The 25,438-nt window shown below is 55.1% G+C and overlaps 1 protein-coding gene across 1 annotated transcript in view; it reads left to right on the forward strand.

The window, feature by feature from the left end:
• FAM78B (family with sequence similarity 78 member B) overlaps window positions 1-2,193 on the forward strand; it is a 46,445-nt gene extending 44,252 nt beyond the window's left edge. The window contains exon 3 of the transcript XR_014793433.1: window positions 8-2,193. The gene's annotated coding sequence lies outside the window, so the exon portion shown is untranslated. The remainder of the gene's footprint in view (window positions 1-7) is intronic.
• Window positions 2,194-25,438: the final 23,245 nt, after the last annotated feature.

The raw sequence follows: 25,438 nt of genomic DNA on the forward strand, positions 1-25,438 counted from the left end.
TACGCAGGTCACCTCGGAGGACGAGGCACGGCACACCCAGCCAGCAGAGCCACGTGGCAGACTGAGGAGCGACTGAGCGTGGCTGGTGGCTCCCAAGCTGAAGCCGTGGACAGCTGGTTTCCCATAAACCACACGCCATCCTGCTTGTCTCCTCGCCACCCTCCCACCCAGTGGCCTGTCCCTCCCACCCACCATGGGCCGGGCACCTCCCCACTGGCAGGGCTGCGGTTGGCTCCCAGGGAGGTGTGTTGAGAGGGCTGTGCCTGCTGTATGTTTCCGTGTGTAAGGGTTGGGTCCATCCAGGTCTCAAGTCCATGCCCAACTCTCTTATGAAGCTGCCCAGGGGTGAAGGCTGCTCAGCCTGGCCTTTGGTTACCTGGGGTAACCCAGCCCTGGTCCCCAAGCCCTGCCTTCCCTCCTACCCTCCTTCCATGCGGTTGGCCAATGTCAATACTCTGGAGATGTCTCTGACCTTGGAGAGCCGGGGTCAAAGCATCCTGCTTCTCCGCACAGCCAGGCTGGATGCCTGCAGTAGCCAAGGGCACCGTGTTTGCCGCCAGGTCAAGGGGTAAGGGGAGGACCACCCTAAGAGGGCCCAGGAGGCGTGCAATGTCTCACTGCCTGGTTTGTTCCCTGGCCTGCTCACTGCTTCATTTATGGAATTAGAACTCATTACGCAGCGGAAGGTCCAGCCCCTGCTTTGAAGTATCCAGCCCCAGAATTCGCCTTCTTGGCCCCAGACAGCACAGTAAGTTATTCCACTTTGAAGCCACAGAACTTGGGGGGAAATTCTCTCCCTGAGTCCAAACGCCCACACCCCAACCAGACTTTCAGCCAGAAATGGGTTAGAAACCACCAGCTGGGAGGCTGGGAGGCCACGCCCATCGCAGAAGCCTGGCTGTCTAACCAGCAGCCCCAGGACTGTCCCCCTCCTGGCCCAGGCCTCCTCTCCCCCCACGTGCCCGGGGGCTGGCACTCAGAACGGAGCTGCTCCCGCTCCGGCGCCATCCTCTAACGCCGCCTCACGTCAGACCGAGAGTCCGGACCCCTCCCGCACCCGGGTCTCGGCGGTGCAGCCTGGCACCGGCGTTTTAAGGAGACCCTGAGGGTCTGTTGGGGGGGGGGGGGGGTGAGCGGGCCTCCAACGTCTGCTCTCCCCGCTCACCTCCCACACCCTCATTCCCCAGCTTTCTCGGCTCCCAGAATGGGAGAGGCCACTGAGAAATGACAGTGGTTTCCTCCCATTCCTCAGCCTCTCCCCCTAACCCCCTCCCCAGCAGATCGGCCACCCTGACTCTTTCCCCTACCTCCCCCCCGCCCTCCCCCCCGCCCTTCCCCTCCCCCCCCCCCCCCCCGCCCCTGGCAGCACGTCAGCTGGTCCCTGAGCAGGGGCAGGTCCCAGCACTGTCCCCTGAGCCTGGTGCCGTGCCCAGCTGGGACGGCTCTTGGACAAAGGCTGCCAGCCTCGCTGGGAGCAGAGGCTGCCCTTTGCCAGATTCTCTTTCCACCTGCACCTCCCTAGGCCCCCAAAGCCACAGGTGAGAGGGCACTTCTGTGACATCACGTCTCCAAATCCTCATCCTGGTGAGAAGGCTCCTCCAGCGTTTTTTTATTATTTGTTTGTTTATTTATTTGTTTGTTTATTTATTTGTTTGTTTGTTTATTTATTTATTTATTTATTATTGATGTCAGAGAGGAAGGGAGAGGGAGAGAGAAATAGAAACATCAATGACGAGAGAGAATCACTGATCAGCCCTTCGGCCCACCCCCCTTCGGAGACTGAGCCCACAACCTGGGTATGTGCCCTGACCGGGAATGGAACAGTGACTTCCTAGTTCACAGGTCGGTGCTCAACCACTGAGCAGCACTGGCTGGGGCCCGTCCAGCCTGTACAACCCAAGCCTTGCCCACTCTGCAGAGCCACCAGATTGAATGAGGGTCTCCTGTGACAGAGGGAGGATCACACTGCCCCTCGCCAGCCTTCCCCAGCGAGTGGGCAGCATCCAAACCCCAGATGGCCGAGAAGAGGCCTCCCGCTTCACACAAGATCGCCACTGCTGAGTGTGAGTATGTGTGTGTGAGCATGTGTGAGTGTGTGAGTATGTGAGTGTGTGTGTGTGAGTGTGTGTGTGTAAGTGTGTGTGTGTGAGAGTGTGAGTGTGTGTGTGTGTGTGAGTGTGAGTGTGTGTGAGTGTGAGTGTGTGAGTGTGTGGGTGAGTGAGTGTGTGTGTGTGTGTGAGTGTGAGTGTGTGTGAGTGTGAGTGTGTGAGTGTGTGGGTGAGTGAGTGTGTGTGTGTGTGTGAGAGTGTAAGTGTGAGTGTGTGTGAGTGTGAGTGTGTGAGTGTGTGAGTGTGTGTGTGTGAGTGTGAGTGTGTGTGTGAGTGTGTGAGTGTGAGTGTGTGTGAGTGTGAGTGTGTGAGTGTGTGGGTGAGTGAGTGTGTGTGTGTGTGTGTGAGTGTAAGTGTGAGTGTGTGTGAGTGTGAGTGTGTGAGTGTGTGTGTGTGTGTGTGAGTGTGAGTGTAAGTGTGAGTGTGTGTGAGTGTGAGTGTGTGAGTGTGTGTGTGTGTGTAAGTGTGTGTGTGTGAGTGTGTGTGTGTGTGTGAGTGTGTGTGTGTGTGTGAGTGTAAGTGTGAGTGTGTGTGAGTGTGAGTGTGTGAGTGTGTGTGTGTGTGAGTGTAAGTGTGAGTGTGTGTGAGTGTGAGTGTGTGAGTGTGTGTGTGTGTGTGAGTGTGAGTGTGTGTGTGAGTGTGTGAGTGTGTGAGTGTGTGAGTGTGTGTGTGTGTGTGAGTGTAAGTGTGAGTGTGTGTGAGTGTGAGTGTGTGAGTGTGTGTGTGTGTGAGTGTAAGTGTGAGTGTGTGTGAGTGTGAGTGTGTGAGTGTGTGGGTGAGTGAGTGTGTGTGTGTGAGTGTAAGTGTGAGTGTGTGTGAGTGTGAGTGTGTGTGTGTGTGAGTGTAAGTGTGAGTGTGTGTGAGTGTGAGTGTGTGTGTGTGTGTAAGTGTGTGTGTGTGTGAGTGTGTGTGTGAGTGTGTGAGTGTGTGGGTGAGTGAGTGTGTGTGTGTGAGTGTGAGTGTGAGTGTGTGTGAGTGTGAGTGTGAGTGTGTGTGTGTGTGTGTGAGTGTAAGTGTGAGTGTGTGTGAGTGTGAGTGTGTGAGTGTGTGTGTGTGCACGTGCAGATGCCATGTTCAAACCATCACCACAGAGGTGTGCAAGTGAGTTCCGTATTACATGTGCGCACAGAATGTTGTGATCTATGCACAGTTACACACACACACACACACCCTAGCGCACTGTGATGTGGGACAAGTTGCTTTGCTACCTGACCTCCCCATCTGAGTAACTCCAGGCCAGTGACCTAATTCCCACCACACCAGCTGCCCGGCCACCCGCCCGGCCACACTCCACGCCTTCTCCCCAGGGGGAATGTCCTTCTCCCGCAGGGTCCCCTCGCGCAGGGTCGCTCTGACAGGTGATGGCAGTTCGGTCCGTGCGTGGAGGAGTTGAGTGCCCTCCCGCGGTGACAGTTACGGTTTAACAGTGATCACAGACGATGCCTGGCCCAGAGGAGCGGCTCTCACGTGGGGTTAGGGCATGTCGTGGGCCAGGAAGGGGGACCCCTTTTTACCGGGGCCTGTGAGAGCTCCAGTCATGCTGTCCCTGCACCAGCCTGTGCCTGAGCACAAGCTAGCCACCTGCACACCCCTTCCCTGGGGCGAGAACATGGAGAACAGCGTTCAACACGGAGGAAAATCAAAGGAACCAGCTGATCCGGACCCACCTCCCACCCCCACCCCGGGCAGCGGGTCCCCCTTTCCGTCCCTCCTGCTCCCCTCTCTCAGCTGTCACCGTGTCATGAGCTCACTCCTGTGCCCCCTCTGCGGTCTCCTCCCCCAATGCGCCATCCTCTTCTGTCTTCCAATGGGACTGGGCTGGTTCTCGGGCCGGGACAGGGAGAGGGAGAAGCAGGCGCAGGGGTGGGCCGGGCGGAGCGGAGTTTGGAGAAAGCCCTCGGAGGAAGCACGGGCTGGCCCTGCGAGTGCCTTACAATGACTTCCTTTCGGAAACTCTGCATCGTCAGTCTTCGGATGTTACATCGCCGCTAACAGATGTTGCATTTCAGTTCTCTGGGATTATAAAAAGTTAAATACAGTGTGTATTCGACAACAACGTCTCTCTCCTGTTTACTTTGGCCTTAAAGTCGCAGTGCCAGGTTTTCTGGGAGGCCATGGGGATGCGGGGGCAGCTGCAGGGACCCTGCGTGGCCAGCGGCCCTCGCCAGCCTCCTCTGTGCCTTAGCCCGTGCTTGAGGGGAAGGAGAACATTCCAGAGAGGCAGAGAGTCAACTCTGCCCTTCCGCCCTCTCCGCCACCCAGCACACCAGCTGACGGCTCTCCTTCCCCTTTGTGAAGGGCTGTCCTCTGCTTCATGCTTGCCATGTGACCAGAACAAGGTGTCTGGGGGAGACTGAGCCCCGAAAGCAGTTAAGGGTCTGGGGTGCTGCCCTCTCTCCCTCAGAGCTGCATTTTGTTCTTGTTAATCTTCACCGGAGGATATGTTTCCACTGATTTTTAGGGAGAGTGGAAAAGAGAGGGGAAGACAGAGAGAAATACCATTGTGAGAAAAACACATCTATTGGGGGCCAGTCCTACACCCCCCGACCAGGGCTGGGCTGGGGAAGAGCCTACAACCTAGGGACATGCCCTTGACTGGCATCGCACCAGGGACGCTTCGGTCCCCAGGCCGACGTCAGAGCTGGTTTTTATTTTTTTATTATTATTTTTTTTAATATATTTTATTGATTTTTCACAGAGAGGAAGAGAGAGGGATAGAGAGAAACATCGATGAGAGAGAATCATCGATCAGTTGCCTCTTGCACACCCCCTACTGGGGATGTGCCTGCAACCAAGGTACATGCCCTTGACCGGAATCGAACCCGGGACCTTTCAGTCCGCAGGCCGACGCTCTATCCACTGAGCCAAACTGGTCCCGGCAGAGCTGGTTTTTAAATGGTTGGTGAGGAGTAGACGTCGAGTTGGGATGGACGTGGTTCTGAAGCTGAGCTCCTGGGAAGGAGCTGACGCCGTGGCCCCGTGGCGCCAGGCGCCCGCCAGCAGAGCCACACCGCTCTGTCCTCCCCTTGCCCTCCGCGGGCCCGGCCCGCCCGGGGAGTGTCTGTGCCGAGGGAGCAGGCGTTCTCTCTCCCGGACTTTTACTCAAACCTGTCTCGGCTATTTTCACGAGAGAGGTGACCCTTTGGTGCGGTCAGTTTTTAGAGGGCTGAGGGTCAGTAATTCATATTCTCTCTCTCAAATCAATAAAGAAATAAAAATTTTAAAAAAATAACTTGTACATTCCACGTTAAACTGGCATGGCTGGGAAAACGAAACAAGAGTGGGATTCATTTGAAAAAGCAAACTGACCTATATTTAGACATATCTGCTGTATCTCCACACTGCTCCTAAAGCAGAGATCTGGGGGGATAAAGACAACACGCTGTGTGTGTGAAGAAACGATACGCTCCTGCCATCAGCTGGGGGTCACCCGTGGTCACTTTCCACCTCTCCCGTTGGATCCTGTCAGCAGAGAGCCCAGTGAGCCTTCCCGGAGGCCCCTCAGCCCGCCCCCCAATTTCTCCGAACCCGGTCCAGAGAGTCACAGCGCCCAGCAGAAAGGTCATGGTCACAGCACCGGTCCTGCCTCCCCTGCCCGGCTGGGAGGAGGCCTCCAGGTCCCCGCTGTCCCCTCCGGGCCCCACACGCGGCCCAGTCACTGTTCCCAAGCACAGCGATGCCGAGGGCGGCGTGCGGGCCCTTCCCGAACCCGCCCGCGTGTGGAGACGCCCTCCTCCCATGTCGTGAAGCCTCAGCCTCCCACCGGTCCGTGACCAAGAGCCCTGCTCCTCCTGCGGGACTCACCTGCTCTGTCCTGAGCCCACACCGGCCTGGGAGCCCCGGCGGGGGCCCAGCCTCTCCCTGGGGAGGAGGCGCTGGCTCTCCGTCTCCTCTGACAGGCAGGCCAGGCGCCCCGCCAGCTGGCTCCCCCCCCCCCCACAAACACACACACACACAAAGCCCACATTTCCATCAGACACGGCCATCCCTGGGGGAGCTGCAGAGGGAAGATTGACCTTTTTTTAATGTTTCATTTTTTATTTCATTGTTTTTACCGACGTTTTCAAAATGCCCCATTATTTGCCCCACTCGCATTGTGTCAGGGAGCTGAGAGCGTTTGGTCACCCAGCTAGCAGAGCCGAGCACCAGGCTCCATGAAGGGCGTGCCTGTCTCCCCGTGAACGGTGCCGCCAGGAGAACGTGCTCATGCTTACGTGCCAAACTCCCGCTGGGACACCGGTGCCGATTACAGAGGGCAAAGCCGCCAGGCGCCGTGAGCTCTGGGTTCAGGGTCCCGATTGCCATAGGTGAGGTCAGGGCGACGAATCATCTCTTCGTGCCTTGAGGACAGCCCTGAGGTCATCCTACCTTAGGGCTCAGGGGTCGAGGCGTAACGTAAGTCAAGATGTGACCTTAGCCTGCCGGAGCCCAGCCCGGGGACCACTGGTCAAGTCCAGGCTCCCGGTCTCGCTGCCTCGGGAGCTGCTGGTTCCCTGGGGGAAGGCTGGGTCTCTGTGAGCCCCACGTGGCAGTGTACATGCTGAGAGCATGTTCTTGACCCCATGGCCCAGGGCGTGGAGTCTGGGGTTCAGATCAGCCAGGCCGAGGTCTCCGTGTGCTCCAGCCGCGGGAGGGCAGAGCGGGCTGGAGCTGCTGGGAGAAGCCAGGATCGGGCCTCTCCCAAGACTGGTTCTTTCCACAGACACTGGCCGGGTGACCGCAGCTGCCAGGCTCTTGCCTCGGTGCTGGGACTGCTCCGTGAACCGAACCAGCAAACCACATCCCGCTGGGAAGTGCCGTCTTGTGGGAGGAGAGACAGGGCATCATCAATGAGGAAACGAGTGCTGGGTGGCGGGGCACTGTGGGAGGGGAAGGGGACAGAGCAGGAGGGGGAGCCTTCTGGAACACCTGCCTCCAGGTGGCTTTCTGTGTGGGCTGCGCCCAGAAGCAGCTGACAGTCTCCACAGTAGCAACGAGCTTACGGCCTCTCCGGGCAAGCGCCCATTGACCCACACCAACGGCTCCCGGTCCGGTGAGCCTGAGCCTGCTCAGGGAAGAGCGGACTCAGCTGGTGGGTCAGAAAGGAAGGAGGCTAGAGGGGCAGCGGGGGCAGCCTGGAGGCCTCTGCCCAGGTCCCAAGAACAGGGCAGGGCTGAGCAGGGGGCAGCACCCACATCTGCATCTTGGAGACGCGTCTGGCTACAGTCTCTGCGCCTGGCTACAGAGAGTGCCCAGGTCACCTGCCAGCTGAGCCGCGATGGGGCAGGGCCGGGGTGGCCTATGGAAAGAATAGATGCTTAGGAGACAGACTCCGAAGAGCCCAGTGGCTCTTGGGGCATTTATTGGGCTCTTGCTGTATGCCAGGCATGAACAATGGCATCTGCTCCTCCCAGCCGCCCTCTCGGGTTGTTCCTGTCATTACCCACCTTCACAGAAGGAATGAGCCATCAAGTAGGCAAGACCACTAGCTGGCACGTGGCAGGTGAGATGGCTGGGCACTCAGGCCCCACCCACACCCTCCCACGTGGTACCACTGGGTGTCCGGCTTGGGCAACAGGGGAGCGGGGTGCTAGAATGGAAAGGAGGGCCAGTGAGTCTGGGCAGGAAGAAACGAGTGTCAGCATGCGTGGGCACCCTGGTTGGATGCGTGTGAGCGGCCTGGAGCAGGAGGAAGTCTGATGAGGGGCAGGGCAGATAGACCTTAGAGTTATCAGGAAGTAAGAACAATGGGCCCAGCCGGTGTGGCGTAGTGGATAGGGTGTCGGCCTGTGGACCAAAGGATTCTGGATTTGATCCATCAAAGGCAGGTACCTTGCTTGCAGGCTTTTTCCCTCCCCTGGCCCTGGGCAGGACTTGTGCATGAGGCAACTAATTGATGTGTCTCTCTTTCCCTCTCTCTTCCACTCTTATAAAAAATCACTGGGAAAATATCCTCAGGTGAGGATTTAAAAAAACAAAAAGGAACAGTGACATGTCACGGCTTCCTCCGCACCAGGGACAGCACCTGTGGGAGCAGGCCGCGTGCTCGAACTGGGAAGATGTCCAGAGTGACGCGCCCAGCCGGGTCAGGAGCCTGGTCTGTCCCCCCTGAGCCTTGGGCACCAGCCGCTCAGAGGGTGTGACGGGCGGCTGGGGGTCCAGACCAGGCTTCCCGGGCAGCCTCCGGCCCCGCCTCCTGCCTGGGCCAAGGGAGCCGCCTGCCTGCGATCACCTCCTCCTCACACAGTCATGTGGCACCTCCTCCTTACACAGTCATGTGGCATGCGCTGCCGGGCGGGAACTGACGGTGATGTGCTGTCATTAACACATCCCCACATCCCGTCTATTTAAAAACCCTGGAGAGGCAGGCAGCCACCTTGGAGCTCACTCCGCGGTGGGATCACTGCCGGCTGATTGTAACTGCCGTCTCCGAACTCCGGGAGACCCTGGCGCCTCTGTCTGCCTTGAGGAGCCAGGAGGGACTGGGGCAATACCCACTCCAACGCAAGACGCGGGAAGTTAGCGGGACATGACACCCCGGCACAACAGCCCAGAGAGACCCTCGCCCGTGCCACAGGGTGTCAGCCGGGCTCTGGCAGGGTGCTCGTGAGCGCCCCTCCCCGGTGACCCGGGGCTGGCCCCTGTGGCCAATAGGATAGGGCAGACTTGGTGATTTTCAAGGCGAGGTGATGAAAGGGCTGCAGATTTCACTCCGGCCTGTGGACACCAGGCTGTGAGGACAGCCACGCAGCCCAGGGGACAGGCCGTGGCTCTGGAGAGGAGAGCCTGGCCAGCAGGCGGCCGGCACCCACACGCCAGCCCTGGGAGCGACCGGGAGTGGCTGTGCCAGCTCCGTCAGGCCTTCAGATGGCGCGGCCGCAGTGACAGCGGCTGGAAGCTTGGAAGGGACCTCGGAGCAGAGCCACCAGGCTGCTCCCGGCTCACCGACAGTGGCTGCCGGTAACAGCGCTGTGCGTCAGTGATTGGTTACAGTGACTAACACATCAGCAGTTTGTTACTTTAACTGTCTGTGGGCAACAGGACTGGGTCCTGGTTGGGAACAAAATCAGGGCCTCACGTACACCATCTCATCTACCCTCACAGCCCTCTGGGAGCCAGGCCTCAGCCCAGTCACAGATGAGAAAGCCAGTATGTGGGCCCGCCGGCCCCGCCCACTGCCAGGAAAGCGGAGCCAGGGTGGGGTTCCTGACTGCGACCCACGACCCGGCAGCTCTTCCATCACAATGTCCCGCCTCCTGGGACGCTGTGAGCCGCCCAGTCTCTGCTTCCGGCTCTGCCTCACTCCGGACCAGACCCTCTACATCAAGCAGGTCAGGCTCAAAGGCTAGCACGGGCCAAGTAAACAAGGTTTAAGCTTATGTGGCCACAAAAAAACAAAAGCTGCAATTTTTATAGAAATGTAGGTCTATTTTGATAGAGACATGCTGAATACAAAGGGCTGAAATGAATGAGTCATTGTTAACATAAAATAACATTTTAATAAAAATTAATATTTTCTTGAACATTAACTCACCAGACACTGAGTAAATGCACAAATAAATGCAAATAAACCTATTTTTCTTGTTCTCCGAAAGCGAAATATTTCCTGTTGCACCAAATAAGTCAGTTCAAGATGAATGACATGGCAATCGGCTAAAATATTCGCTGCTGGTATTAGTGGGGAGAAATGGTGCACCTGTGCGTAAGCATCTAAGGAAAATGAATGCAACATGATTATAGTAATCAGTCACTACTGAACGTTGTAGTTCGTTATTAATAACTAGAGGCCTGGCGCACAAAATTCGTGCACTGGGGGGGGGGGTCCCTCAGCCCAGCCTGCCCCCCCCTCACAGTCCAGGAGCCCTCAGGGGATGTGCCACTGATGGCTTAGGCCCACTCTCATTGCGGGCCTACACTGCAGTCTGGCCTCCCTCTGCAGGCTGATCAGGGGAAGGTGCCACCCCCATCACTCACTGCTGCTGCCACTGCCGGCCGCCAAGGTGTTTTCCTCAACACGGACTCCAGTCCCTTCACCAAGAAAAAATGGCAACTTTCTCCAGGCATTTTCAAGATATCTCTTTCATAGGATATAACATTTCTTCCTTTCTTTCTTTCTTTCTTTCTTTCTTTCTTTCTTTCTTTCTTTCTTTCTTTCTTTTCTTTCTTTCTTCCTTCCTTCCTTCCTTCCTTCCTTCCTTCCTTCCTTCTTTTCTCTCTTTCTTTCTTTCTTTCTTTCTTTCTTTCTTTCTTTCTTTCTTTCTTTCTTTCTTTCTTCCTCCTCACCTGAGGATATGTTTCCATTGATTTTTAGAGAGTGTGGAAGAGAGAGAAAAACATCAATGTGAGAGGAACACTTTGATTGGTTGCCTCTTGCATGATCCCTGATTTGGGGCCGGGCCAGGGAGGAGCCTACAACCTAGGTACATGCCCTTGGTCAGAATCGGACCTGGACCCTGCGGTCAGCAGGCCAAGGCTCTATCCACGGAGCAGAACTGGCTAAGGCAGGATATGACATTTCCTAGCCCTTCAGCAGCAGACCTTTGTTTTTCCTCCATAAGTGAGGTGGAAAAACCCTAGATTGCCTTCTTGGATTGTTATTATCCAAGTTATCGAGAACACTGCTAGTGGCAAACTGGGAGCTTAGCCAATGAGCAATCAGAAAAGGTGCTTCCTCTGCAGCTTACGTGCAGAGGCGGGTCTGCTGGGACCAGTGGCAGTGGTGGCAGCAGCCTGGCCACACCCTGGCCTCTCCACTCCCGATCCCCGCTCCCAGGCCTGCTGGGGCTGTGCGCGGCAGTGGCCTGGGCACGCCTTTTCTGCCTCTCCGCTCCGGGGCTGCGCCATCCATGTCTTGCCTCACAGCACAAGCAGTCCCCCCCACCCATCTGCGTGTGCAACCTCCTCCTGAGCCGGTCATGACTATTACGGTGTCCCGACTATAATAATTTGCATATTACCTCTCTCTTTCTCTCTCTCTCTCTCTCTCTCTCTCTATATATATATATATATATATATATATATATATATATTATGTATAACAGGATATTGTAAAAATTAAGTTATGAAATTTTTATTAAAACATTTCTTACAGCTGAAACCGGTTTCTCTCCCATCGATGTTTCTAGCTCTCTATCCCTCTCCCTTCCTCTCTGTTTAAAAAAAAAAAAATCAATTATATATATATATATATCACATTTCTTACATACCATTATATTGGCTGGGCCTCAAAAAATATTATTGTGGGTTGCATGTGACCCGCGGCCACAAGTTTGACATGCTTGTTCTACACCATCCACCGTCTATGCAGGGGGCTGATACCTGCTGCTCAGTCCACGCACAGAATGTCCCCCAGGCATTAGTTCCAGGGTGGGTCTCCAGGAAGCAGGCACATACGTGGCAGTAATTGCATTCTGACCTGAGGATGCTGCCCGCTCCCAGGAGAGCGAGTGTGGAGCAGGCCCTGGCATCACTGTTCTCACAGGCACTGGCCCGAGACCAGCCAGTCTGGCTTCCCCGGGGGCTGCTGATGGCTAACCCAGCTAGAACCTCTCATTTCATTAGCGGGGAGACCATAATCTCATCTCCAAGCCCGTGAGCAAAGGGTCATGATAGTTAATTAGCGGGGAGGGCTCCTCATGGCAGTAATACAATCAGGTGAGGCCCAGAGAAAATAGGATTACTGGGCCCGAGACGACTCTTGTTTTTCATTAGGCCTCACCAAGATGACAGTGGAGAGGATCTGTTTTCCCGTTGTCTCATTTGGCTCTACAGACTATCCTGTTTCCTGCAACATCCTCGCAGTAGAAAATTAAAAACAACATCAAAACAGCCTCACTTCCGCCAGAAATTTCAATATCCCATTCAGGAATAAGGATACCTACCAAGGTGGGCAAGCCCAGATGTGGATTCGTGTCAACCTTTTGGATTTGCCGCCCTTTGCCAAGCACAAAGTTTTGTCACCTGCATGCTCTCATTCATCCTCACAACAGCGTGTCCCCACTTTTTAGGTGTAGAAAATAAGCTTGGAGATGCTTGGTCCCTGTTAGACAGTGTGCCAGGTGTGGGAGGGGCCTACTGAGCACCTCCTCCCCATTGGACAGTGTGTCAGGTGTGGGAGGGACTTCCTAGGCATCTCCTCCCATTGGACAGTGTGTCAGGTGTGGGAGGAGTCACCAGACAACTTGCACGTGGTCTTAGATCCAGTAAGTGGTGCAGGTGGGACTTGACTCTTGCTCTTTCACCCCTGACCTGGGTCTGACTGTGACCTTGAAGCTGGGCCAACAGACTCAGCCCCTCTGACTGGTGGAGAGACACAAGGTGTCCATCCTGTCACCGAGTACACATCTGTCATCGTGAAACTCAGATCCTCTATTTTGAAAAGCTCCATCTAACAACTGTTTAAATAAAAGACAGTTTTAAAGAGATGTATTTCTTTCTCTTGTGTTCCTAAGAAGAATGAGGAGCCTGGCAAGATGAATGAGAATGTTCTGAAAGAAAATGAGAGTCAGCGTGTAAGCCTCGGGACCTGGCTGGGTTCTACATGACAAAGCCATCGCCTTCCTTTGCAAGTGGTTTCTGGACCAATATTTCTCCATAAAGAATAATTCAATGCAACGAAGTCTCCGTCTGTCTGGTCACCCGTCGTTCTCTGCTGTGTGTATGGCGGTATCTCCTGTGGGTTTGTCTCTCTAATAAGTGAGTCCTCAGGGCACAGCACAAGACAAACACCCGTGTTCAATATTCATCACATGTAAGTGCTCTGGACAAACACCTGTGAGTTCCAGGTGTAATTCAAGTACAGACGTTAGGCTTTCTACATGTAAGATAGAGTTCCAGGGAACTTGGAAATATTTCTTGATGCACCAAAACGTCTCACACCACTTTCCTTGGTGTCCTCGGCAATCAGCACCTCTTCCTCTCTGCTCAGACTGGTTCTGTTTAACTTCGGTGTCACCAGGCCACAAGGATGCATTTACGCTGAAGACTCTCATACACAGTTTACTTCCTGTGCTGATGGCTGTGACCCTTCCCAGCAAAGTCTCCCCATTGAACTGGGAGCGCCTTGTATCTGTGTCCTTATCCCGGGGCCTGGCTCAGGTGGGAGGCAGAGAGGAAGGAGGGAGGGAGGGAGGGGGAGGGGATGACGTGTGAGTGGGTTGGAAAAGGAGAGGAGGGAAAAGAGAGGAGGAAGTCAGCTGAAAATATTGAAGAGCCAACAGGATGGTGAAGAATTGCCAAGCCAAGATCTAGAAGCTGGAAACAGAGATGTGAGAATAGCATCGTTCCCTTGGGGATATTTGCTAATTTCCGAGAATTCAAAAGCCTGGAGGCAGCAGGGAAGTGGGGGGCGGGAAGGGGACGAGGGGACGAGATTGATAAAGGGCGTAATCAACGCTGTGAGGACGAAACAGGTGGACCAGCCGTGCGGGAACTGCGGCCTCCACCGGACTGGATGAAGGCGGCTCAGGCCTCGGGCCTTGGGTGGAAACCCAGACAACAAAACCGAGGTCAGACAAAGGCATTTTCAGACAAACAAATCCCAGAGAGCTCACACCAGCAGGCTTGCGTTAAAGGAAACCTTAAAGCAAGTGTTTTAAGTAGAAGAGAAGTTATCCCAGTCGGAACAACATAGATGTAGGAAGAAATAAAAAGGTCTGTGTGTGCTATTGGCTGCATAAGTAAATATATCTTGTTGAGTTTAAAATCGATTTAATTTAAAACACACAGCAATGGCTTATAAGCCCGGGAGCAGCTGAGCTTCTGCACCTGGGATCTTCGTGTTTCCGGTGAGAGGCCTCAGGCACCAGCTAAGTGGCTGCAGGAAGTCCAGGTGCACCTTGCAGCCTCTTAGGTCACCGAGGAAATAATACCAAGGGGACACACCGGAGGGAGCGCATTCTCAGCCTCAGCCTCAAAGGAAAGGGAGGCAGGGAAAGGGGCCTTGAAGGAAGTGGGATGGCGAAAAGCACAGAGACAGATGGAGACTTAAACCCAAACGCACTGTGACTATACCCCGGTGAGAGCAGTAAGCCCCCCTGCCCCGGGTGAGCTCCCACTGCAGACCTGCCTCGGGCCACAGGCCCCTGAGGGAGGAGCCCCTGTGCCAGGGACATTGGGTCCATGTCATCTTTGTGAAATGGTGATCGTGAGCCCGGCACCAGGCACTGTTATTAGAGGGGAAAGCAATTCGACACCCAAGCCTGTTGACTTTTTCTTTCTTTCTTTCTTTTTAAATTTATTTTATTGATTTTTTTTTACAGAGAGGAAGGGAGAGAGATAGTTAGAAACATCGATGAGTCATCAATCAGCTGCCTCTTGCACGCCCCCTACTGGGGATGCTCTTGCATGCCCCTTACTGGGGATGTGCCTGCAACCAAGGTACATGCCCTTGACGGGAATCAAACCCAGGACCCTTCAGTCCGCAGGCTGAGGCTCTATCCACTGAGCCACACCAGTTTTGGCTGACTTTTTCTTTTAATGTATTTTTATTGGTTTCAGAGAGTAAGGGAGAGATTGAGAGAGATAGAAACATCAATGGCACACAACTCAGGCATCCCATCTGCCCTGACGAGGAATCCTAACTGTGGCCTGCTGGTTCATAGGTCGACACTCAACCACTGAGCCACGCCCGCCGGACTGGCGGACTATGATGGACTCTCGCAGTGGAGAACGGGCCTGGAGCGCGGTCCCTGGAGAAGCCCCTGATGCCAAGCAGGGGGACAGGGAGCAGAGGTGCCCTCGCATGGGTCCGGAGCTAGGTGCTGAGGGTTTTGTCACTTAGAGCCCCACGCAGAGGAAACCAGCACAGAGGGAGCAGGTGCCCCTTCGGAGTCGAGTCCAAGGAACGGTGGCCACCAAAAGCAGAGCCTGGTGAGCCCCTGCGAGTCCTGTGCTGGGGGAGTCGCAGGGACACGGGAACACGGCGACACGGCGGGCGCTGTGCCTCAGCAGAGCCATGCAGACGGCCCGCCTCACACCATGGCACCGGCTCATGGGGCTCACGGGCCGTCTGCTCCCCTGGGGCGCTGAGGGGCTGCCCGCCATCCACACGTTCACCTGACTCTGCAGGACACACCGATGGACAAGGGTGATGGCGGCCAGAGGAGGGGCTCGGGGAGGGGGCAGGGGGATGGGAAACTGTAACAGTGTCAACAATAAAAAGGCAGCTTAGAAGACAGATCCCACACACGAGTGAGTCAGCAGTCAGCGCGCCCTGGTTCCCTGCTGCCCCCGGCGCCTGGCACTGCGGGTGCTCAGCCCGCACCACGCGTTAGCATTTCGCCACCTCGGCTCCCTCCATCAGGATTCGGGAGTCATGGGAGCCCTGAGGGCCACGGGCCACAGTGACTGAGCCGCAAGCCGGCCCCCTGGTGCTGCCGGGGAACGGGCCTCCTGCCATCATAGTCTCCAGAGCTTCCTCTTTTACAGGAAGCCACGCGAGGTTTTGCAAAGCAGCCAAGAAAAATGGCCCTTTCCACTCCTGAGGCCTGCTGAGAGGGAGCCCTGGGGGTGGGCTGCTCTGGGCCGTGCAGCCTAGCAGGATAAAATGCAGAACCCCCTCTGCTAAAAGGGGGGTGCGCAGTGAGAAACACGAGAATATAATGCTTTCCCTTTATATCTACTGCATTCCTTATGAACCCTAACAAGAAGAACTACATACACTTTCAAAAAGACAATACCTGCCAAAACCGGTTTGCTCAGTGGATAGAACTGACGTTCAGCCTGGCGGACTGAAGGGTCTCAGGTTCAATTCCGGTCAAGGGCATGTACCTTGGTTGTGGGCACATCCCCAGTAGGGTTTGTGCAGGAGGCAGCTGATTGATGCTTCTCTCTCATTGATGTTTCTAACTCTATCCCTCTCTCTTCCTATCTGTGAAAAATTAATAAAATATATTTTTTAAAAATCAATAAAATATATATTTAAAAAAAACACACACACAATTCTACAGTTTGCAGTGACATGAAAAAAAAATTTTTTTTAATTAAAAAAAAAAAGACAATACTTCCAGTAGGTCATTTCACCTAACAAATAAATAACATACTTTGTTCATGTGATGTCTTGGTTGGCCCTGAGATTTTTCTGGCTTTCTCTTCTGGAAATTCACCTCTTTGATTATACTTTTAGGAACTTCATTTTCAGTTGCTGGAACTGAAAGCACCACTCTCTCTCTCTCTCTCTCTCTCTCTCTCTCTCTCTCTCTCTCTCTTAAATCTTATCACTATTACTTTTACTTTTTTAATTTCTTTATTGATTATGGTTTCTCATAATTGTCCTCATTCCCCCCATTCCCATCCCAAACCCCTCCCCATGTGTGCCCACCCCCTGTTGTCCATGACCTCTGGTTAGGCTTATATGCATGCACACAAGTCCTTTGGTTGATCTCTTCCCTTTTGAAAGCACCTCTCTCTGGGTGAAGACAAGGCCACAGCGATGTCTGTTTCCCGAGGAGGGCCTTCCGCAGACGCAGCCGCCAGCAGGCTGCTGGGGTGTTCATGGCTGTGATGGCAGCGGGATACGCTCCTCATCAGCATCAAAATGCACATTTTAGCGCATGTAGAGCAGATGTTTCTTCTAAACAATTTTTCTACAAAGATTTAACTTTCTGTCTTCCGGTTTGTGGAGGTCGGCATGTAGTTTAGCCATGAGCTCCCACCGTCCCCTCCGCGTTCCTGCGCTGTGCGGGGCGAAGGGGACTGAGTGGCATCGCGGTTTGTACATCCCTCAGAGCGTGTGTCCATCACACACAGCTCTTCTGCTCTGAGGAAGAGTTAATTTTTAAATTGTCTTCATTAATAATTGGCTCCGTGAAGAAAATGCTGTTATTTTCCATTGAATGTGATGGTCTTCGAATGTCTGTCTCTAAGCCTGTGGATATGGGCTTTGCGATGTTGGACGTTTTAGACCCGCGGGCTGGAAAGTCTTTGGGGAATTGGAGTGGACGCTTCATTGCAGCGCCCGTGTGCGCATCTCATTCTGTTTGAATTTGCTGACACAGTTACTGCCTGTGCCCACTGTCCCGGCCCTGGCACCAGACAGCAGAGTGGAAGTCTACACAATGTGTGCACCCCAACACACCTGCCTGCACCCCAACACCCCTGCCTGCACCTCAACACCCCTGCCTGCACCCTGACACCCCCGCCTGCACCTCAACACCCCCGCCCGCACCTCAACACCCCTGCCTGCACCTCAACACCCCTGCCTGCACCCCGACACCCCTGCCTGCACCCTGACACCCCTGCCTGCACCTCAACACCCCCACCCGCACCTCAACACCCCTGCCTGCACCTCAACACCCCCACCCACACCTCAACACCCCTGCCTGCACCTCAACACCCCCACCCGCACCTCAACACCCCTGCCTGCACCTCAACACCCCTGCCTGCACTTCAACACCCCTGACTGCACCCTGACACCCCCACCTGCACCTCAACACCCCTGCCTGCACTTCAACACCCCTGCCTGCACCCTGACACCCCCACCTGCACCTCAACACCCCTGCCTGCACTTCAACACCCCCGCCTGCACCCCAACACCCCTCCTGCACCTCAACACCCCTGCCTGCACTTCAACACCCCCGCCTGCACCCCAACACCCCTCCTGCACCCTAACACCCCCGCCTGCACCTCAACACCCCTCCTGCACCCTAACACCCCCGCCTGCACCTCAACACCCCTCCTGCACCCTAACACCCCCGCCTGCACCTCAACACCCCCGCCTGCACCCCAACACCCCTGCCTGCACCCCAACACCCCTGCCTGCACCTCAACACCCCTGCTTGCACCCCGACACCCCTGCCTGCACCCTGACACCCCTGCCTGCACCTCAACACCCCGCCTGCGTGCAGGTGGCCAGATGGCTGCTCAGCGAGTTGCCCGCTGCCTGCTATGTCTGGAGGCCTCGCCTGTGCCCCCCACCGACCCCCACCCATGCTCCTGGGATACCCGTCGGCTCATGCGCATGTTCCATCAGACTTTCTTACAAAACACAAGGTCAAGGATGAGACTAAGAATTTCAAGATGGTGCTGGCCAGGCATCCACCAGGAGCTGGCTCCTCCTGAGCGCAGGCCTGAGTGCCCGCAGGCTCACCCACTACCTGCCCGGCCGAGGGGTTCCCTGGGACACGCCTCGCCTCAATGTCGCAATCCCCGCAGTCCCCGCAGTCCCCGCAGTCCCACCGTGTGTGTCCCTCAGACCCTCCCCTCGCCAAGGCCTGGGCCCGGCTGCGCCTGAGACCACGCCTCTGCCTGGAGCCTCATTCTGCCCGCCCAGGGACGGCCTCTGCTTTAGAGCCCGACACGCGCTCCGGTCCCACGGTCTCCTCTCCTGCGGCTTTGCTCACGGGCTTTGCTGGGTTCCAACGTGGTGTGTCCGGGGGCAGCATGATGGCCTTTCAGAATAAACAGGAGCCACGATCGTGACAAGACTTAGCGCAGGAGCCATGGCTGGGGGGCTGTGGGGGCAGTGACTCAGCTGGGGGGGAGGGGGGGTGCCCAGTTGCCATTCTGAGACAAACCCGCTGAGCCAGAGCGGGCCTTCCCGGACCCGCCCACCCCATCCCTGCCCCGCCTCCGGGAAACGCTGCATTTTCAGCAGAAGAGCCCGTCCCTTCCTCCCGGAGACAGTCCCGGTGACCGAGCCGAAGTCCCACTGCGTGCTTTCCTCTCCGGCGGTCCTGTCGGCTGTCCCTCTGACCTCCCGGAAGGCCGAGGTGGGCACCCCATCCGCCCGCTGGCCACCCCAGGGCCTGGCTCCCGGTGGCCACGGCCTCCTCCGGTTCCGGGCTGGAGTCTGGGGCGTCGGGCCGGAACTACTGGCAGGCGGGGTGAAACTGCGGTGGCCACGAAGGGCGGGAGGGGCTGAGGGAAAGAGCCGGGACAGGGATGCCAGGAAGTGGCGCTGCCGCCCGGGGTGGACGCGGAAGCCCAGCTGCTGACACGCGGCTGGCACGTCACAAACCCTCACGGCCGCGAGGTCTGTCACCACCGATCGCCAAGGAAACGGAGACTCAGAAAGGCTCAGCAGAAGCCCAAGGCCCCCAACAGCCTGAATCCCAGCGGGGCTGTACGTGAAGCTGACCCCCAACTGGATATGACGCTGGAGCCCACTCCCACCCCCACACCCACACCGCCTATCCCCACACCCCCATCCCCACACCCCCTCTCCCCACACCCCCTATCCCCACACCCCTGTCCCCACACCCCCTATCCCCACACCTCCACCCCCACACCCCCTATCCCCACACCCCCACCCCCACACCCCCTCTCCCCACACCCCCATCCCCACACCCCCATCCCCACACCCCCTATCCCCACACCTCCACCCCCACACCCCCTATCCCCACACCCCCATCCCCACACCCCCATCCCCACACCCCCTATCCCCACACCCCCACCCCCACACCCCCTATCCCCACACCTCCACCCCCACACCCCTATCCCCACACCCCTATCCCCACACCCCCTCTCCCCACACCCCCTATCCCCACACCCCCTATCCCCACACCCCTATCCCCACACCCCCTCTCCCCACACCCCCTATCCCCACACCCCCTATCCCCACACCCCCACCCCCACACCCCTTATCCCCACACCCCCTATCCCTACACCCCTATCCCCACTCCCCCTATCCCCACACCCCCTCTCCCCACACCCCTATCCCCACACCCCCACCCCCACACCCCCTCTCCCCACACCCCCACCCCCACACCCCCTCTCCCCACACCCCCACCCCCACACCCCCACCCTCACACCCCTATCCCCACCCCCGGAGCTCAGAGAACTCAACCCTCTCCCGGGTCCTAGCAAAGTGCCTCCTTCAGCAGCACCTGGCCAGCCGGTCCCGGCCGGACCCCAGCTAAGAAAGAATGAAAGAATGCAGGTCTGAGTGACCCAACTGCATGGAGCCAATGGAAACAGACGGCTTATGTGATATCATAACCAATAAAGAAATTAAAAAGAAAACAGACGGCTTAGTCTCTCCGGACGCCCACACACCTGTGAGCCGCCTCGGGCAGCGCGGTTTTCAGACCAGTCTCTGCGGAGGACTCACCCCGTTTGGAAGCAAAATGCCGTCTGAGACGGAACGGAGCAGGCCTGTTCGCTGAGGCCGGGCGTGTGGGCAGTCCGCGGTCTGCCTTTCCCACCAGTGAGCCTGCTCCTGGGAAAGAAGGGACTCGGCTTCTGTGCCGTGAACACTCCTGGGGACGCGGCAGGGATTCCGGGAGGGATGCCTGGCCCAGTGCCAAAGGGGCCTGGAATTTCTCCAGTCGCCTCCTACAAGGTGCTGTGTCAATGCAGGGAAGTGGGCACTCTGGAGGCAAGCCTGGCACCTGCATGCCCGCCTGGAGGAGGCACAGTGTCTGCCGGGGCACAGACCCCATCGGAGCCCACGTTTTATTAACTTCCTCCAGTTTATTCGATCAGCCTTGGCCTTCCAAATCCGTAAGAGCGGGAACGGCCTTGCAGAGAAACGTGTGGTTGCGATGCAGCTGTTGACATGCGGCGACCTGTGAGCAGTCAGCTGATTGCTCCGGGGATAAACCGAAAGTGCCCGGGATGAGAGCCCAGGAGTCGCCAGCTGTGGTGGAATTCAAAGTCCCTCTTCCCAGGCTTAGGTCACCGGAGCAGCCTGTTCGAGCTGCTGTAACGAACACCACGGACAGTGGGGTTAAAACACAGACAGTCACTTCTCACAGTTCTGGGGGCTGGGAGTCAAGTTTAAAGTGCCCTTCTCACTGTGTCCTTACATGGCAGAGCTCTCTCTTTCTCTCTCTCCTTATAAAGCTACTGATCCCATTGTGAGGGCCCCTCATAACCTCATATGACTCTCATTACCCCCCTAAGGTCCCATCTCCACAGACCTTTACAGTGGGGGTTGGGGCTTTAGCATGTGAATTGCAGGGAGGCACACAATTCAGTCTCCAGCAAAAATTCAACACCCATATTTTACTCGGGCCGTGCCTGGTCCGAGGAGCCCTCTCCCCTGTATTATTATACTTGACACCTATGGATAGTTTTAAGGAAAAGCAGTAATAACTGTACCATTCTCCCCATCCCTCTTCCTTTAACCCTTAACCCACGTGATAACTGCATTCACTGAGAATTTTCCACGTGCCGGGCACTGTTCTCAGAGATTTCCAGGTCTCAGTAGTCCTTGTAACAACCCTACGAGATAGGTATTATCAATAACCACGTTTAAAAGATGAGAAATGGGCTGGAACCGGTTTGGCTCAGCGGATAGAGCATCGGTCTGCAGACTGAAAGGTCCCAGGTTCAATTCCGGTCAGGGGCATGTACCTTGGTTGTGGGCACATCCCCGATAGGAGGTGTGCAGGAGGCAGCTGATCGATGTTTCTCTCTCATCCATGTTCCTAACTCTCTATCCCTCTCCCTTCCTCTCTGTAAAAAGTAAATAAAATAGCCTAAACCGGTTTGGTTCAGTGGTAGAACATCAATCTGCGGACTGAAAGGTCCCAGATTCGATTCCGGTCAGGGGCATGTACCTTGGTTGCGGGCACATCCCCAGTAGGGGGTGTGCAAGAGGCAGCTGGTCAATGTTTCTCTCTCATCGACATTTCTAGCTCTCTATCTCTCTCCCTTCCTCTCTGTAAAAAATCAATAAAATATATAAAATTTTTAAAAAGTCAATAAAATATATTTGAAAAAAATAAAAGATGAGGAAACGGATGCACAGAAAGTTCGGTAACTTGCCCAGGTCTAGAATGGAAATATCCTGAGTTTAAACATCCCCCCGTGGAGTCCATGCTCTTGGCTGTCACACTGCAGGTCTCAGAACATGTGAGATGCTGCAGCCTCCAGCCTTTGCCCAGGCTGCCCCCTCCGTCTGCCTGAAATTCCCTTCGTGCCCCTCCGTCGCCAGCAAGCTGCCCCGCCCGCTGGAGCTGACCTGGGCTCCCTCTCTCCCACAGCACACGGCCCCCGACACGCGTGTTTCTCCTGCGCTGCCGTGACTGTAGTTATAGCCTGTCTCCACCAAGCCAGGCTAGACCGGAGTTCCTATGTAACCTTTACCTCCGTAACCCCAAGACCACACACGTGGGGGTTAACATCCTGCTGACATGCAAAGCCTTTTGTTGAAATTAAATGAAGAAGCAGAATTTGCTAATAAACTGCCTGAATTCAGCAAACAGTAAACCGCTGAGCTCAAGCTCTGACCCTCACAATGGGACAGCTGATGCCTGGCGTTTCTTTGCGAGTCTGACGAGGATGAAATTGGACCCCGGATCCCATCGGCTCCCCCGGGAAATGTCCCTTCCTCCCCCCGGCCACCGCCCCGCCCCGCCTCTCAGCCCTCCCCCCACCCCCTGGGCACTACCAGCATGGCCTGCAAAACAGACCCCACCGAGCCATTTCCTACATCCCTCCCATGTCCCCACCCCCTCCGCCTCCACACACCGAGGCGCCCGGACTCTGCGGGGGGCCGCTGCCTCCCACCACCAGCTGCAGGGATGCACTTGAAAAGGTTAAGCAGCATCACAGTCTAACAGCAGAAGGCGGAGCTGAGAGAAGAGGCGAGAATCATCTTACAGGCTCATAGCGGAGAAATTTTAAACATCTTCCTTTTCCGTGCTGACCAAGTCCCACTCGGCTGGAAGCAAACAAATCAATCACAATCTTCACTTAATTAGCCCTGCAGCTGTCGGCCGGGGCTGCTCGGGGCCGAGCCGGCACAGGCCAGTGGCCCCACTTCCCTCCACATTCTGCCGCACAGGGGTCAGTCCCCATGCTCTCCGGCCCGGAGCCGCGCCCTGGCCCTGTGGCCCTTCGCTCACACCGGGACTGAGGCCCCTCGCGGTCTGCCTGTGGGGCAGGTACCTGTGTCCCCACCAGGCTGAGTTCTGAAGGGGCAAGAACCATGCCCGCTCATCATTTCTCCTCAGGATCTGGCATGGAGCCAGCACCCAATTAATTTTCCGTAAATGATGTCACATCCTGGAGTGAGATGCCCGAGAGCCGAGCAAAAGAATGGAACTTAAAACGATCGTTCCGCTCCAGTCCCTGGGTAGGGGCCCGGGGCCAAAGCCAGGACCCTCCCCAGCCTCTCCCTCAGGGGCGCTCATGACGCTGCGTCCAGCCGTGGAGGTGAAACCACGCCTGGCATCCGAGAGACAGCCTCGCCCAGGTCCACATGGATAAACTCCTCCTCGGGTTGTTCAGAATAATTGTTCCCTCCTCAAAAGCTTAAAGTTATATGATCCTTAGAACTGCCCGGACCGCTTTGGCTCAGTGGATAGAGCGTCGGCCTGCGGACTGAAAGGTCCCGGGTTCGATTCCGGTCAAGGGCATGTACCTTGGTTGCGGGCACATCCCCAGTAGGGGGTGTGCAGGAGGCAGCTGGTCGATGTTTCTCTCTCATCGACGTTTCTAGCTCTCTGTCCCTCTCAATTCCTCTCTGTGTAAAATCAATAAAATATATTTTTTTAAAAAAAGAAGTAAAGCATCAGCAAGATATTTTGGAGATAACTATAAAGCTTAATTTAATGGCATAAAAGACGACTGGAATAAAGTGAATGATATACCATGTGTGGAGGGTAATTTTGGTTTTATTGATGTGTGGAAAAATTCAACGCATTAAAGATGACTAATTCTCCCCCAAAATCTATCTGTATAGTTGATGCAGACCAAATCAAAATTCCAGCTAAATTTTTGGCAAAATTTGGTAAGTTGCTGAAACCGGTTTAGCTCAGTGGTAGAGCATCGGTCTGCGACTGAAAGGTCCCGGGTTCGATTTCGGTCAGGGGCATGTACCTTGGTTGCCGGCACATCCCCGGTAGGGGGTGTGCAAGAGGCAGCTGGTCAATGTTTCTCTCTCATCGACATTTCTAGCTCTCTATCTCTCTCCCTTCCTCTCTGTAAAATATCAATAAAATATATTTTAAAAAAAAAAAAACTTGGTAAGTTAATGCAAATATGTTTAGAGAGGAGTAAAGGGTTGAAATAAGGATAGTTTTGAAGAAGAAAAATAAGGAGGCAACTGCCCAGCCAACCTGGCCCAGTGGCTGAGCATCAACCTATGAACCAGGAGATCATGGTTTGAGTCCCCATCAGGCACATGCCCAGGTTGTGGAATTGATCCCCAGTTGGGAGCATGTGGGAGGCAGCTAATTGGGTGATCTTGTCTCTCTATCTCTTGAAATCAATAAAAATATTTATTTTTATTTTTATTTTTATTTTAAATATTTTATTGATTTTTCACAGAGAGGAAGGGAGAGGAATAGAGAGTTGGAAACATCGATGAGAGAGATACATCGACCAGCTGCCTCCTGCACACCCCCCATCAGGGATGTGCCCGCAACCAATGTACATGCCCTTGACCGAAATCGAACCTGCAGACCCACACTCTATCCACTGAGCCAAACTGGTTTGGGCATGAAATCAATAAAAATATATTTTTAAAAAATAAAATAGCCAAAGCCGGTTTGGCTCAGTGGTAGAGCGTCGGTCTGCAGACTGAAGGGTCCTGGGTTCGATTCCGGTCAAGGGCATGTACCTTGGTTGCGGGCACATCCCCGGTGGGGGGTGTGCAAGAGGCAACTGGTCGATGTTTCTCTCTCATCAACATTTCTAGCTCTCTATCTCTCTCCCTTCCTCTCTGTAAAAAATCAATAATATATATATTTTTTAAATAATAAAATAAAATAAACAAGGAGGGAACATGTTATCTATATATATAAAAGCCAAGAGGCCAGAACGACTGGAATAACCAGTTGCTATGATGTACACTGCGGTTGGCCAGCTGGCCCAATGGAGGGCAGGCTGACTGGCCCACCTCCCATGGCCCCTCCCTGAGGCTGGCCCTGATCAGCTCTGATCAGAGCAGGCCAGCCAGACCCCACCTGTGCACAAATTCGTGCTCCAGGCCTCTGGTTACATCAGAAAAATTAAGATAGTGTGAAAGGTGTGGAGTTTGCCTACCGATATCCATTTCCCCTTGTCCCAACTTTGTTTAGGATGGAAATGTGAACAGTTAAAATGACTCGGCTTCTCAGACTCTCTTGCAGCTATATGTTCATGTGACCCAGGTCTAACCAGAGATACAGGTTTACTGAGTGGGAAAGCCATTACTTCTCTGACAATAAAGGGCAGGCTTGGAGACGTGCCTTCCCTCTGCCTCTGTTTTTCTCTCACCGTACACGTCCGCGAGAGTGTAGCATTCACCCTGGGTCATGAGGAAGAAGGACAGACAATAAGATTGTGGTACAAGAAGAAAGAGCCTGAACCCTGAATTTTTTTTTCCTTTTCTTACTTCCACTTTTTTTGTTTCTTTTTCCACCTTTTCCATTTTATTCTCTTTCTCACTTAGAGTTTTCACATTCCTTTCCACACTTCCT

This window comes from Pipistrellus hanaki, assembly GCF_964339955.1.
Source record: "Pipistrellus hanaki genome assembly, chromosome: 18".
Lineage (NCBI taxonomy): Eukaryota > Metazoa > Chordata > Mammalia > Chiroptera > Vespertilionidae > Pipistrellus > Pipistrellus hanaki.